At 49.4% G+C, this 15,977-nt stretch overlaps 2 long non-coding RNA genes across 2 annotated transcripts; both read right to left on the bottom strand.

Annotated features, from left to right (window-relative positions):
• Window positions 1–1,054: 1,054 nt before the first annotated feature.
• Window positions 1,055–3,258, bottom strand: LOC123106409 (uncharacterized). Its single transcript, XR_006451322.1, has 3 exons — window positions 2,693–3,258; window positions 1,773–1,900; window positions 1,055–1,527 (listed from the first exon to the last, which is right to left on the bottom strand). It is a non-coding gene; the product is annotated as an uncharacterized lncRNA (long non-coding RNA).
• Window positions 3,259–11,153: 7,895 nt separating this feature from the next.
• LOC123106407 (uncharacterized) lies at window positions 11,154–13,858 on the bottom strand. The gene is made up of 5 exons (XR_006451321.1): window positions 13,367–13,858; window positions 13,026–13,143; window positions 11,900–12,794; window positions 11,672–11,821; window positions 11,154–11,568 (listed from the first exon to the last, which is right to left on the bottom strand). It is a non-coding gene; the product is annotated as an uncharacterized lncRNA (long non-coding RNA).
• Window positions 13,859–15,977: the final 2,119 nt, after the last annotated feature.

The following is a 15,977-nucleotide window of genomic DNA, read 5'->3' as shown; positions in this document are numbered from 1 at the left end:
GATTTAGAAAATGTTCACCTAAATTTTAAAAAGTTCATTGATTTTGAAAATAAAAACTAATCAGTTTTTAAAAAATGGATAAATTTTAAAAAAAAAATTCATCAAAAATTTGAGAAAAGGTTCACAAAAATGAAAAAGTTCATCAAAATTGAAAAATAAGTTCACCGATTTTGAAAAAGGTTCATCAATTTGAAAAAAGGTTCACGAGTTTCAAGAAAAATCAATACATGGATTCTAAAAATAAGTTCATCTATTTGAAGAAATCAATTACGAACTTGGAAAAAGAAAGAAGAAAAGGACAGAGAAAATGGAAAAAAGGAATAAAGAAAAAAGAGGAAGGAAGAAATGGATTAAAAACGTGTATGTTGGCACAACTAACGAGGTGGTCTGGTTGGTTAGCCGTCCATTACTGAAAACCAGTGATGCGCGGTTCAAACCCTATCTTGCGCAGTTTCTGAAGTTTTTCTTAGAGTTTTAGAAAACAGAGAAATGTTTTGCTTCCATCTGAACTTTATGTCATCTGTTTGTGTGCGCCCTTTTGGCTGCCGGGGGAGGCCTTGTGCTCCCTGTGTATCGTTCCTACCTTGGCCTGCTTTGGCCAGACCTTGCCTCGTTGCTTATTTGATTTCCTCATGAGTAATCCTCTTTCTCTAGCTAGCTGGAATGTGCGAGGCTTGAATAATCGAGCGAGACGGGCTGCAGTTCGCGCCATGTTAGAGCAACTCTCCTGCTCGATCGTTTGTCTGCAGGAATCAAAGCTCGCTGCTGTCTGCGATGCCGACATCCTTGAAATCGCAGGACCTGCGTTCGGCCGCCACACGACTCTTCCGGCGGATGGCACCCGTGGGGGGGTCCTGCTCTGCTGGCGTTCGAGCAGTTTTGTTGCGTCTTCAATTACTGTGCGCAATTTCTCAATCACGGCCACGTTCACTCCTTCCGGTGCCAGCCCCCCGTGGTCTCTTACCACTGTTTATGGGCCTCACAACTACTCCCTCCGTTCCGAAATGTAGGTCGCTGGCGACCTTGTTCCGACCAGGTGAAATCGTGCAAAAGGACCATACTACCCCCAATTTGAATTTGAAGCCTGCGTCGTCTTCTACCTTCAGCCCTCCAGCTCCACGCCCACCTCCGCCCTCGCCCTCCACCCCCACCTCCGCCCTCCATCGCCACCTCCTCCCACATCCGGCGACTGTGCCCAGGTCCCAGGCGCCCCCACCTCCGGCGACTGCGCCCAGGTCCAGGCGCCCCCACATCCGGCGACTGCGCCCAGGTCCAGGGACCCCCACATCCGGCGACTGCGCCCAGGTCCAGGGACCCCCACATCCGGCGACTGCGCTCAGGTCCAGGCGCTCCCACATCCGGCGACTGCGCCCAGGTCCAGGCGCCTCCACCTCCAGCCCAGGCGCTCCTCCTCTCCCACGTCCAGGAGCTCCTCCTGGCCCGTGCATGCCCAGGTGGAGGCTCTTCCTCGACCTGCTGCTGGGCTCGGCTGCGGCCCAGGTTCATCTCCTCAACCGGAGCTGCTGCCTGCATTTGATTCAGATGTTTGTTGCCGACAATTCAACAAATAATGTGAACAAGTTAACTGAATTTGGCAGTACTGATGGAGTATAATTCAGAGATATCACTAAATTTGAACTGATAATTTGAACAAGAATGCCAAATGTATGTATACAGAAAGAATGCCAAATAGAGTAAAACTGTAGGTCTTGATTCCTTTTCAAAATTTTAGAAAGATACTCCAACAATTTGCATCATAATGGAGTACTTACTCTGCTTAAGAGGAAAGGAGACCCCTGTTTCGTGCTTAATATTCACAGCCCATGGCTCCATGGCCAGGAGAGAACCTGAAGCTACCCTTTGGTGCTGCTGATGCTACCAGCGTTTGAAGTACTCATTCCTGGGAAAATATGGCACAAGAAGCATCATTAAAAAAATACTCATTCCTCAAGTTTCTTTAATCTTTTACTATGATCAGCACTTGCTGTTAACAGTTGCTATGAGTAAGAGCCGCGACTTGCTGTTAACAGTGGCACCAAGCATCTCTACTCGGTGGCAATCTTTCGGAATGGAGTCCGGAGTCGTCGTAGTCGTAGTCGCAGCTCTTGTACACGGTCCTATCAAGAAGAAGAGAGCACGTCCTACTATAACAGTAAGTCCTACTTGTAGCTCCAACATACTCCTGAAAGAAGTGCTCACATGCTACTGTACTGCTGCAAGAAGTGCTAGCAAATGGCTTAAATGTATCAGGTCCTACTCTAGTTTACTCCAGTTTAGGTTGCAGAAAAAATGCACTACTATGGACTATGGAGTATCAGGTCCCTAGCAAAAATGCACTACAAAGCAAGCAATAATGCTACTCCAATTTTCACAGATTAAAGCAATACTGACTGCAAGCAATATTGCAAAATTACAGAGAACCAAAATTGCAAAATTCAGTACTCCATAACATTACTGAAACTTTACTGTGCTTGGAACTATACTGAAACTTTAGTCCATATATATATGATCATTTTTGTTTGAAAAGTTTCATTTAATTTTGTGTTAAGTAGTTTTAATTAATTAAAGTTTTTAACTGCTTGAGATGAGAGAAATGAGAATAAGAGAGAAGGGCTACTGCTTGCAAGCACAGCTGCTTGCAAGTCCTACAGTAAATGATTTCAGTTAATCAAAGAGGAGACGGTGGTCAGACCTTGATGCAGTACAAGTGGAGTATTGCCTGGCCGCCGCGCTTGTGGAACGCCATGGAGCTCCAGATTTAAGCCCTGGCCAAGTTAAATGAGCTCCAGATTAAAGCCCTGGCCATCTACGACGACGTCCAGATGCGGCTCATCATCACGGCGACATCCAGATGCGGCTCCAGCTCCTCCCGCTCGTGCTCCAGCTCCCCACGCCGCCGTCTTCACGCCCGGGCCGGTTCAGCGCCTCCTTCAAGCCTCAAAGCAGATCGACTGCCGGCGCACTCAGATCTAGCGCCAGTGCGCACGTCCTCCTCGCCCAGCAGCGTGTTGCCGGCGCATAAAAATGGCAGCTTTCTGCATCTACTCCTCGCCCAGCACCGCGTTGCCGGAGTAGGAGAGGGCGGCGCGTGGGGAGCGGTAAGCTAGGCGGCGGCGCGTGGGGAGCGGTGAGCTAGGCGGCGGTGCGGAGCAAGATGCCGGCGAGAGGGAGAGAGAGAGGGCATGTCGCGCGCGAGAGAGAGACGAGTGGAGGGGAGCGAGTGGTGGGCGGCGTCGCGCGAGAGAGAGGGGAACGTGTCGGTGGGCACGAGAAGAGGGGTAGAATGGGAAACTCGAGAAATTTCGTAGCCTAGGAAATTTTGTACTACAGATCGTTAAACGACCTACATTTCGGAACAGAGGGAGTATGTTCGTAAGCAGAGTTTTCTGAATGAGCTGGCGGATGTGCACAATTCCATATCAGGCCCATGGATCGTGATAGGAGACTTCAACATGATCACGGATCCTAGAGATAAGAACAACGACCGAATTTGCCGTCGTTGGATGAACAAATTCCATCGCTCGCTGAATAGATCTAGTCTTCATGAATTGCCTCTGATTGGAAGGAAATTCACATGGAGCAATGAACAAGATTCGCCTACCCTTGTGCGCCTTGACCGGGCCTTTGCGAATGTTGATTGGGAGCTCCTGTTCCCTGCTGCTAAGGTGCTCCCGCAGGCCTCCTCGGTTTCGGATCACTGCCATGAGATTCTGAAAACCAACAGGAGGTTTCGCTTTGAATCTTACTGGCTATTCATTGATCGTTTCAAGGAGGTTGTCGCTCAATCATGGGCTGTTCCAGTCGGTGGTAGATGCCCCATTGCTGCCTTGAATTTCAAGCTTTGGCATCTAAGCAAAGCATTGCGTGAATGAAGCAAATCCACTGTTGGTGACATCCATAAGCAGATGCACCTGGTCAACGAGCTGAATCTGCAGCTTGACGCCGCGCAGGACTACAGAAGTTTATCACCAGAAGAGCGTGACCTTCGGGCTAAGCTTAAATCCAGATCATTGGGGCTCGTGGTGCTACTTAAAATTAAGCTTCGTCAAAGGAGCCGCATTTTGTGGTTGAGGGCCGGCGATGCCAACACGAGGTTCTTCCAGCGGAAGGCCAATGCACGACATAATCGAAACACGATACATGTGCTACATGGAGTGAATGGAGCAGTCTCCAGTAATGCGGCCATGACAGAGTTGGCTCATCAACACTTCCTAAACATCTTTGGGACTGCTCAAAGACCCACTGCGGCGCTTGATTGGGATGAGTTGGATTTAGATCATGTGGACCTATCAGATCTTGAGGGTGAATTCTCCCTCGAGGAGGTTAAGCAGGCCATAGACGACATGTCGTCAGATAAGGCACCAAGGCCGGATGGTTTTTCTGGAGGATTTTTAAGCATTGTTGGGAGATTATTAGGCTAGATGTGCTTGCGGCCCTGCATCAGTTGCACCGAATGGACAGTAGAGGGCTGGCCCAAGTAAACAAGGCTTTCATTGTGCTCATCCCGAAAAAATATGGAGCGGACAACCTGTCGGATTTTAGGCCAATCTCTTTGGTGCACAGCTTGGTGAAAATTTTCACTAAGCTGATTGCTCGGCGGCTCGCTCCTAAGTTGCATGAGCTGGTTGATCACTGCCAAAGTGCCTTCATTAAGCACCGTTGTATTCAGGAAAACTTCCTCTACGTCCAAAACACAGCAAGGTACCTACACAAGACTAAGAAGTTGGTTGTTCTGCTGAAGCTAGACATCGCCAAGGCTTTTGACTCCGTCTCTTGGTAATATATCCTGGATATGCTGCGGGCCAGAGGGGTCGGGCAGCGTTGGCGAGAATGGATTGCTATGCTCTTGCGCACATCTTCTTCGCGGGTACTCATAAATGGTCAGCAATCAGACGACATTCTCCACCGTAGAGGTCTAAGGCAGGGAGACCCAGTCTCCCCATTCTTGTTCATCCTTGCAATGGATCCCCTCCAGCGCATGATGAGCCTAGCAACTGAGGAAGGGGTGCTGTCGAAGTTGCCTAGCCGTAGACGCCTCATGCATTGCTCCTTCTATGCGGATGATGTCGCGCTTTTCATGAACCCCTCCGAAAGTGATGCGCGTATGGTTAAGCTGCTGCTCGACTGCTTTGCCAATGTCTCTGGACTACGCACTAATGCCAGCAAGAGCATGGCTCTGCCCATCCGTTGTGATGCTTCGGCGCTGTCGCGCATTCTGGCGCCGCTTAGTATTCCAATCCAGCAGTTCCCGACCACGTACCTTGGGATGCCCCTGTCGCTCAGAAATCTAACCAAAGTGGATCTGGAACCTCTGGTTCTCAAATTTGGGAACAAGCTACCATTATGGAAAGGGGGTCTGATGGCAAAAAGTGGGCGACTTGTACTGCTCAAATCAAATCTCGCTTCACTAGCAGTCTACATGATGGCAGTGCACCGGCTGCCGGCTTGGGTCCTCAAGTGCATGACACAAATTTGTCGTGCTTGGCTCTGGACCGGAGAGGATACATGTAGTGGCAGCCACTGTAGGGTGGCCTGGAGCCTGCTGTGCCGTCCAAAGCACTTAGGTGGTCTGGGAGTCATGGACTTTGGAAAATTTGGCCTCGCCTTAAGGTTGAGATGGATGTGGCTGGCATGGCGCGAACCGGACAGACCATGGGCGCAAGGCCCGCTTCCATGTGATTCTGTCGAGCAGGAGCTTTTCTCAATGGCAACCAGTATCACCATTGGGGATGGGGCACGGACCAATTTCTGGAATGACCGCTGGTTAAAAGGCCAATGCCCCAAGTCGATCGCGCCAACATTATACAGTATATCAATGCGGAAGAACCGATCTGTCAGGGAGGCGCTGACAAATGAAACGTGGCTTGCCGACCTAGCCAAGGGATTGACGGAGCATATGATCCCCGAGCTGACCGCGCTCGCAAGCTTGCTGGAGGCAGTCCAGCTGCAGCATGACCAACATGACACGATTAGTTGGAGACTATCGCAGGATGGCAAATACTCTGCCAGCTCGGCATACTTGGTCCAGTTCGAGGGATCAATTCCCATGGATGGTTATAAGCTTATTTCGGATGCATGGGCACCTGCAAAATGTCGCTTCTTTATTTGGACTGCTATCTTGGGTAAAATTCTGACGGCGGATGCTCTCCTTAGGCATGGATGGGAAAACAATTACTTTTGCCCCTTCTGCATGAGGAATTTAGAGACCCCCTTCCACCTCATTGTTGACTGCTGGTGGTCCAAGGATATCTGGAATTCCATTTCCACGCTCGCTTGCTATCCTTCTCTCAATCCTGCAACCTGGGATGGATCCTTTGGCCTCAAAGACCGGATGACCAGTTGCGTCCATCAGGCAGCGGATGAGCGAAGGAAAGGAACCCTGTCGCTTATTCAGTTGATTGCCTGGGAGCTGTGGCGAGAGAGGAACAGGCGAATATTTCAGCAGGAGACACTACCGAAAGCGGCTCTTGTTCGCATGATCAAGGATGAAATTCGCCTTTGGAACATGGCTGGTGCGGGCCTCCCTTTTGATCCTGGCTGAGTAGTAGCTTTCTTGCCTCGCTTTCTTTTTTTTCTTCTTGGCTGTTCTTCTCGGCCTGCCCTTCTCGGGCTTGTCTTTGTACTTGTTCCCCTTCTGATCAATGAATTTGGCAGTCAACTGCCAACATTCAAAAAAAAAGAAATATGGGCCGGTTAGCGCAAACAGTAAAAACCAGGCGCCAAATAGCAATTGCCCGAAATCACTAATTATGAAGTACTCGTTGCAAAGAACACTTGTCGCAACCTGTGAGTTTTTCCTTTTTTCGTAGATCAGTTTATTCAACATTTTATCTTTTAAATGGTGCATCCAATTCTTGAACCGTTTTCACCATTGGATTCCTCGTGTCAAGATATTCAAAACTAGATCCCATATTGCTAGGTTTTGACGAACTTTTTTCATGAAAAAACCGAATGAAAAAAAACGGGTGAAAAAACCAAACCGGGAGCACAGTTTTTTCCTTTTCCGAAAGAGGCACGCCTGTACCTCTCGCGAAATCACACCCCGTGCCTCTCGTGGAAGCAAAACCGTGACTCTCGTGAAAGAAAAAAAAACAGAAAACGCGTTTTTTTTCGTTTCCGAGAGGCACGGCCGTGACTCTCGCGAAAGCACAACCATGCATCGCGCAGAAGCAAAACCGTAACTCTCGCGAAAGAAAAAAACAGAAAACGCATATTTTTTTCCCTTTCCGAGAGGCACGGCCGTGACTCTCGCGAAAGCACAACCGTGTCTCTTGCGGAAACAAAACCGTGACTCTCGCGAAAGAAAAAAAACAGAAAATGTGTTTTGTTTTTCCCTTTCTGAGAGGCACGGCCGTGACTCTCGCGAAAGCACAACCGTGCCTCTCGCGGAAGCAAAACTGTGACTCTCGCGAAAGAAATAAAAATAATAAACATACTTTTTTCCGTTTCCGAAAGGCAGTGGCGGAGCTTGAGCCCAAATCATGGGGGGGGGCATGTACTGAAGGGGGGGCAAACATAACAAATTTCAGCTTATTTTTGATGGAAAATAGGCCTAATACAAAGAAACATATGCATGGTTTCTTGTGAGCTGGGGGGGGGGCATGGCCCAGGTTGGCCCCCATGAAGCTCCGCCACTGCCGAAAGGCACGGCCGTGACTCTCGCTAAAGCACAACTGTGTCTCTCGTGAAAATAAAACCGTGACTTTCGCGAAAAAAAAGAAAGAAAACGCGTTCTTTTTAAGATTTTTTTTTGAAATATTTTTTTATCGAAAAGCTCAAGAAAACCGGAGGAAAACCAAAACATCGAAAAAACCGTTTGAAAAGCCGAAAAGGCGTGCGGAAAAATAAAAAAAATCCAAAAAAAGCATCCAGAGCGCGACACATAGCGAATGGCTGAAAGTGCGTCAAGTGACGCTAATTGTTGCAAGACTTCCGAAGAAGCGCTCGCTAACTAGTTGCTCCCGAAATTGCCACCGAGAGGCACCTTTCTGTGGTCGACTGCAGGTTGGGTTTCTTCTCTCATAGCTTGGGCCCTGTTGGGCCTTTACAAGAGTGCTGGGAGCGCACCGACCTAGATAGAAGACCAGCGTGTGTCTCACAAAAAGAAGATAGACCACCAGCGTGCATGCATGTTCGAGCCGAACCAGACAGACCGTTTGAAAGCTTGCACACACATGAGCGATGGGAGATCAACTCGAATACGCAGTTACTCATAGCGCTCGATTTCATGGGAGCTTAGATACTAGTTAGATATTCATGAAGGCATTGGAGGTTCTTACGAGGGTATTATCAAAGAGATCAAGTAGATGGAGAAATCCTTTCATTCATGCTCTTTTGTACATGAATTTCAAGCTACAAACTTTTAGGCTCATAAGTTGGCTAGGTTCTACAGGCAGGCGCCTCAAACCCGTCACATACGTTCGGGCGGGCCGCCCGATCACTGTTCGGTCATGTTTTTTTGACCCGGACGGGCTCTTTAAACAAGTCTCAGACGCTCGGGCTGACCGGCACCTTCCATATCCAATCCAAATATGGGATGATATGAAGACGCCCGGGCACGCCCGCCATGTAGGACCGACGAAGGGGTCCCACACGAACTCGTCCGGAAATACGGCGGTCCGACGGACACCTCCTACGTCGTCGTGGTGTGAACGCCGTGTGGCGCCGCTCCGGCTCGCCGCCCGAGAGCAAATCGGCCTATTTAAGCCGGACAGAGTCCCACAACCCTAGTCCATCCACCCCCCCCCCCTCCCTCTCCGCGCCGCGAGTCCGAGCCCATCCATCTCCTCCCTTTCCCGCTCCAGCACTCTGCCCACGCTCCGAACTAAGATCATGTACTACACAATGCTCACGCCGGAGTGCCACGCCGAGATCCAGTAGGAGATACGGACGAGACAAGCGGCGCGTGCAGCCTGCATCGTTGTCAGGCTGCCTCCGGACTCGCTAGAGCTGGAGGAGGAGGAGGGGCAGTTGGAGGAGGAGGAGGAGGAGCTGGCACCAATGGAGGTGGAGGAGGCGGAGCAGCAGGTGTCGGCATTAAACATGGAGCAGGCGGAGGCAAAGTTCGCCGTTGCTTAGTACGACGAGATGGCGGAGTAGCAGGCCATCCTGGAGTCCATCCAGGATGAGGCCTATGTGAAGGCCAACCGGGCGTTCCTCCGGCGGGAGTAGGCGGAGTCTGACACGCTCTTCCTTGAACTCGATGCGGAGATACAGTCAGAGGAGGCCGGAGCGGAGCAACCGGAGGAGCCAGAGCTACAGCTGTTGTCCATGCTGCTAGAGCCGGGCACGAAGATCGTCGACATCTCCAATGATGAGTAGCTAGGTGATCGACATAGTTAGTAGGTTATTTCATTTGCATGTCTTTGTATGAATTTAAGAATCTAATATAAGATGTTCGGATGCAACAAGTGAAATTTAAGGTGTGTTTAGTCACTGCCCGCGCGACGCGCCCAAATGCGTCCCTGAACATTTGAGGGACCATATTTGTCATATGTAACTGTAGATGCTCTTAGGAGACACATTTGGCTAGACAATCCCAACCATACAAATGTAATACCTGTTAATGTTGCCTCTGATTAAGTAAAGCCTAGCGTACATTCCAGAAAAAACTGACTTACCCTAAACATGGGTAAGTCAAAAATCCAGCCTAAGAAAAAATTGACTTACTCCAGGCAAGTCAAAAATCAGCCTAAAAAGCCATGAAACAAAACAAGAAAAAACATAAACACGAATCTTGACAAAAGAATCAATGTTTAGGAAAAATTGACTTGCCCAAATTTGAAAATTAGGCTCTTTAAAACTCACTAGAGCATCTACAACCAGACTTGAAAAACCCGATTCCTCAAGCGCCCGCAGACACCACCGGGCGCGTCCATAGATAGTGATTGGTCACGCCTCAATGCATCTGAATCTCTCATATTTCACCCCCTAAATCCATACAAAGCATGCAAAAAAAAAATCCTACGTACTACATAGTATGTACTACCCTAGCTAATCTTTGTCGTCGAAGATGTCGACAGCGTCAGCGCAGGGTGCCAGGTGGACGGGCGCATAGGAGGGCTCCGGCTCCTCCTCCTGCTCCACCTCGTCCATGTAGGTGAACATCTCCTCCTTCACGGCGTGCTGCGCCTCCATCTCCTACCGACGACGGCGTCGCACCTCCGCATCCGACTCCGAGCGAAGGGAATCGAAGATGGCCTACTGCTACGCTCGCAGATCCGCGTCCCCAGCGTCCCCCACATCCTCCTCCTCCTTCCCCTCCTCCTCCTCCTCCTCCTCCAACTCCTCCTCCGGATCCACTGCATCCGGAGGTAGCCCCGCGGCAATCCGGGCTTCATGCCTTGCCTAGATCTGCTCAAGGAGCTGCAGTCGACGCTCCAGCGTTAGAAATGAGTAGCCCCTTATCCGGCGACCTAAGGGCATGGCTACTAGTGGTGGCGGGCGGGGAGTGAAAAGTGGCGACGGCGGCGAACGAGCGGAGGAAAATGTGGAGGGTAAAGTTTCGGTGTCGGTGGTTGGCTTAAACAGACGGGCTAGTCACTACGTGGCCCGCCGGAGCAGCGCCACGCGGCGACATCGGTCCGATGGTGGAGACGAGTTTCGGACCGTGGGGTTTCCGGGCGATTCCGCGTGAGACCCCGACGTCAGTCGGACGTGACGGACGCGCCCGGTCGCCCCATATCCACTTATATTTAGGTTGGATATGAGGGGTGCCGGTCAATCCGGTCGTTTGAGGCATTCGTCCGGGTCAAATTTTCGCGACCGATCAGTAACCTGATGACCCACCCGGGTCACCTGATGACCCGCCCGGGCATATGAGGCGGGTTTGAGACGCCCGACCGTAGATGCTTTTAAGTTTGTGCCCATGCCAGCCCTACCAAAACAAGGGCTTGCCAAAATTTTGGCGCTGGAATTGGCCGCCAGGGACTCGCCCACAGGTTGCTGCAGAATCTGAAAGGGTGACCAAATAATTTGGCCGCAAGGCAGCTCTGGGCTCCCATTCAAACAGCCCCTTACCCTCTGCCATATGAGCTGCGGTGGGAACTTCCTAGCCAAAAACTCGTACTTGTAGTTCTTCTCTCGTAGCGCTATTTCCCCCTTTGTATCCCGAAACGAATCAACGGAGTAAGATGCAGACACAGTAGACACAGTTGATGATAACTAATTTAACAATTAAAGAGAAATTACATGCCAGATTTACTCTACTTTCGGAAGCTACATATATGCAACAGATGCAAGTCTGCCTTAAATAAGTGAAAGTTTTGCATTCGGTGGGAGTGTCTTAAGGAGGGGAGCTCTAACCATATCAAGAGCAGCACTATCTAGTCTAGGAATTGGTTCATCTGGATCCCAAGCATCAGTTAGCCTTTGAGCTGTATCTACAGTCACGACCTCTATTGCAGGAGCATTTTCAACCACGTGCATAAGGAATTCAGCTTGGCCGCGTGCCCCTCTGAATCCTGTAGCTCGAACGTCCTTCAGATTAACAAATTTATCTTCACACGGTGGCATTTCTTGTCTCAAAGGTCCATCGGATGCAAACCGCAAAGTGCCAATATCATGAAACTGCAAAAGTCATCAAGATTAGTAGGATTTCTTGCTACCACCTACATGCAAACTGAAAATAATGGCTGACAAAGGGGGGAAAACTATTGAGAGCATTACTCACATGTACTTCCAACTTTTCAATGAACGGAGCAACCCTTCAAAAAGAAACTAAGTAGAGGATTTTGTCATATTCTTCATAATGTATAATCAACAGTATTTGCACATGCCTAAGGTGAGAAAACACACGAGGGCTATTTAACATCCACCGGGCCTGAAAGATAAAACAACAAAGGTTATTGCAAGATTACGTGACTGCCATAACTATAAAATTGTCCCGGTAATAAAATACCTCAAGCTCTTGCATTCCAAGATGCAGTGTCAGGTTGTGTACATCTGGTAGCCCATTGAGGAGTGACGCGATACAATGCTGAAAAACTGCGCCGAGGAACCTAATTGTTGCATTTTCCAGCTTCGCAGCATGATGGAGGGTAATAGGTATGTATGGTCCATCATAAACAAAGGTGGAGAGCATTGGAGCATTGAACTCTATCTTGGTTATATCACAGTGCACGACTTTCAAGTAGTGCAGGTGGGACAATGGCCGCCGAACCACCTTCATTTGATCCTTGAGATGGCATCTGAGTAAGCTCAGCCATTCAAGATTAACACAACTGCACAAGATACTCTCAAGATCCTGCCTAGTGGTCTTGAGTACATGGAGATGAAGCTTTCTTAGGTTTGGGAAACCTATGAAATTGGCAGGAGGTGGTTCGAAACATACAAAGCTGAGTTGAAGACACGCTAGACAGGATACACTTTTCTTGTCTGTAAATTGTTCAAATGGGAATCTGTAATGATCCCCATATTTGGGAAAATTGTCCGGTGGCGCCAAATCAAAAGCTAGACTCTTTGTGTGGGCTGACATAGCAAATCTAATCCAATTATTGAGGTGATCAACAAGCTTGGCCTCGAATATAAATTTAATCTCAAGTTGGTCAAGAGCCCTGCCGCTGTGCTTGGTCAAAACCGCATTAACACGGTCGATAAACATCTGGGTGTGCTGGTGTTTCCTTTTCGCATTCTTACTTACATCATCGACACCAAAGCTTAGTCTGGGGCAAGCTGTCCATGTACATCTCCAGTCAGTCGACAAAACACTGGTCCGAACAGCCTCTTTTGCAGGTAATTTCGATAAGGGAGTACCTAGAACTCATCTAGATGAGACGTAATTTGGTCTCATTCACCTGGAAAACAAGAACAGATACAACCCACGTCAGCACACACGCATCTTATAGCACCACATCCAATGGCTATAAAAGGTGAATGAGACCAAATTAAATCTCATCTAGATGAGTTCTAGCAAAACTGTTCGATAAAATTGTGCACAGTACATCCTTGAGCAAAAGGAGAAGACAAGTTTAAGTAGAGAAATCTATTTACCCTGACGGACAAGTTGAAAGGCAAAATCAACATACCTCTGGAAGGTCATGAAATTTAAGGCCAGGCCTCCCATTGCGATTCTTGGATGTCTGCTTGACATGGGCATGCTTCTCTGCCGTTATTCTACTCGTCAGATAGTTCCCCATTCCAGTGCTGAAAAGAACATTGAGGAACGTTGGGGAACAAGAGTCAAGAGGGTTAATAGGGACTTGAGATAATAATGTAAGTATGCGTAAACTGAATTTTGTCTGAAACTAAGAATCAGTAAGTAGTGTCGCGTGCATCAGAAAAATCGCATCTTTCTCCGCCGCCCGTAACTAAAAAAGAAGTGGGGGCAAAGAGGAAAGTAATAATAGGATTAGAGAGCAGAGGCAACCTGCGGAGCGGAGGTGCCGGCCGGCGGCGGCGGCTCCTCTTATTCCCCACTCGCCGCGGAGGCAGAGATCTGGGGGGAGCAACCCACGATATTGGTTTCCTTTGAGGATTAGGACCAAAACTCTGACGGGAGGTGGGTAGGCCGGAGAGGCGCCGAGCGGCGAAGGCGCGGTTGCGAAGGTCGAAAGTGGACGGGCAGCGAGGTCGAAACGCAGGGACAGACAAGAAACAGAGCCCTCCCTCCCAGCGGGCGTCCTTTTATCTGTGCAGCCAGCCCCGTATCCTGCCTCCGTATTCGGAAATGGCGTTGACTTTTACTACTTGCCTCCGTATCTGATTCGCGGCCAATGATGAGACTTATCACGCCGGGTGGGACCAGCGTCGCACGGTCCCGTCGTGCCTCGGGCTCGGACCTGTCGGCCCGGCAATTTTTTTTTTTGAGCATCACCCAAAAGGGGAAAGATTCTAATCATCCTACGGATCCAATGCTAAACGCCGCGTCTTTTCTGTGCGCCACGTGCCCACGTGAGCCTGCACCACCGCTCTAATTTTTATTTTTTATCTCCAACAAACAGATCCCATCCACATCTTTCTTTCCCAACCTCTTCTTCCACCTCCACTGCATCAAACCAAATGTTGTTGCTCCGCCACCCGCGCCCGTCCTCTTCTCCTCCCTCCTCCTTTCCCTCTTTCCTCTATGAGGCACGCCACTGCCGGAGCACTGTGTCACCGTCCTGGAGGAGCACTGGTGTGGATAGGCATGACTGCCGCTTCCTCAAGGTCAGCTGCAAACGTCAGTATCGCATGCAGCATCAGTTCCTGTAACAATGGTGTTATTGTAATGGCGGCTGGGACGAGGTGAAGTTTTCTGCATCATGTTCTTTGTTGGGTAAAATTGCAACAAGGGGTTTGTTGCAGGAATACAGAGAAGAGGTAAGAGATGCTGCTGCAAATTTTGCAACAATGGTCTTTTGGAAGAATACAAAGAAGAGGTTGTAGATATTGCAAATTTTGCAACTGACATCTTGTTGCAGGAATTAGGTTCGCAACAAGAGTCTTGTTGCAGGAAAAAGGAGAATAAATTTTGCATCTGGGGTCTTGTTGCACTTGTTGCAGGAATTAGGTTCACAACAAGAGTCTTGTTGCAGAAAAAAGGAGAATAAATTTTGCAACTGGGTTGTGTTGCAGGAATTAGGTTCGCAACACGAGTCTTGTTGCAGGAAGTAATGGGCGGGGTTGTGTCTGGATGGCGGCGTACAGGGGATTATGTTTCTGAAACAGAACGTCTGTTGCAGGAAGTAACAACCTGGTCAATTGCGGGTGATGGTTGCATCCGGCGGCTGTCAAGTGTCTAATCAAACGGCTCTCCGAGTGACGGATGTTTCTAACACATCCGTCGGCGAACGCGTAGCGGCGCCCCACCCAAAAGGGAAAAGCTTGTGGTCACCCGGTGGATCTTTCCGCGCGTGTCGTCCGTCTCCGTGAGTGTTCGATCTGTTGTTGATCGGACGGTCAGGCGTCACCTTCACCTACTTCACGTTCTTGCAACTCCATCCTTGTTTCAGAACTATCTCTGCAACTCGGCACTTGCTGCAAACAGATTACATGGCTAGGTACGCACTTGCTCGCCACCGGTCTGCTCCAACAGCCGTCATTCAGCGGCGAGGCAGGCCTTCGTTGCTCCACTTCCATGCCTCCGCTTTTCTTTCACCACCTCACTTGTCGCCGGCTAGGCAGACGGCCGCCTTGCCACTCACATCTCTCCTGCCCTACATCTCGCCAAGACACCACCCGACGTCGGTGACAGCGCTTCAGATCCGCGCGCCCCGGTCATCGTTCCTGCAGCGCGCAGCGCAGCGCATGGCCTCGCCATCAATGATGTCAGTGTCGGGGAGCCCTCCCTGTTGATCCATCCCAGCACTGAGCGATATTTTTTCTGAAACAAAGCCCTTGTTGCAATAGTTGTTTCTAAAACAAAGCTCTTGTTGCAAAGTGGAATCATACGCAGAGATGTTTTTGCAACTGCACCAATATTTCTGAAACAAAGCTCATGTTGCAATAGTTATCGATATGTTTCCGAACAAAGCACCCTTGTTTCTGAAACAATACTCTTGTTGCAAAGAGGAATTGTGTCCTGAGCCATCTAGATCGCACGGCACGCCAGGCGGCGGATCTTTTAAAAAGATCCGCCGACGGACGCGTAGCACTCCCCCACCCAGAAGGGTTAAACCAACACATTACAATCATCAGCCAGGATATCTAACAAATCATCTGGAACTGAGCCCAATTGTACGAAGTCCCCAGAGCTCTTTGTTCGGCTTGCTATGTTGTGTGCTACTTTGTTTTGGTCCCTCCTAACCCAATCTATCTTGTGCTCACTGAAGCCAACCAACACTGTTTTAATATCTGCGACAATGGGAAACATGCTTGATTTGTTCGTAGCACCCGTCCTTAGTCCAACTCCAACGCGTGACCCATTTCTACCCCAAATCGTTCGTTTGTGTCCGTTTGGAGTAAAACGGACAAACCGAATGACCCAACGCATGAGAGCATACGGACGTTTCGTCTGGTCTGTGTCCGCTTTTGCCCCATTTCCAGACCAAAGTTGCTCT

The sequence above is a fragment of the Triticum aestivum genome, chromosome 5A (assembly GCF_018294505.1).
Source record: "Triticum aestivum cultivar Chinese Spring chromosome 5A, IWGSC CS RefSeq v2.1, whole genome shotgun sequence".
NCBI classification, from domain to species: Eukaryota; Viridiplantae; Streptophyta; class Magnoliopsida; order Poales; family Poaceae; genus Triticum; species Triticum aestivum.
The sequence above is the reverse complement of the archived record's forward strand: the minus strand, read 5'-3'. Positions and strand labels throughout refer to the sequence as shown.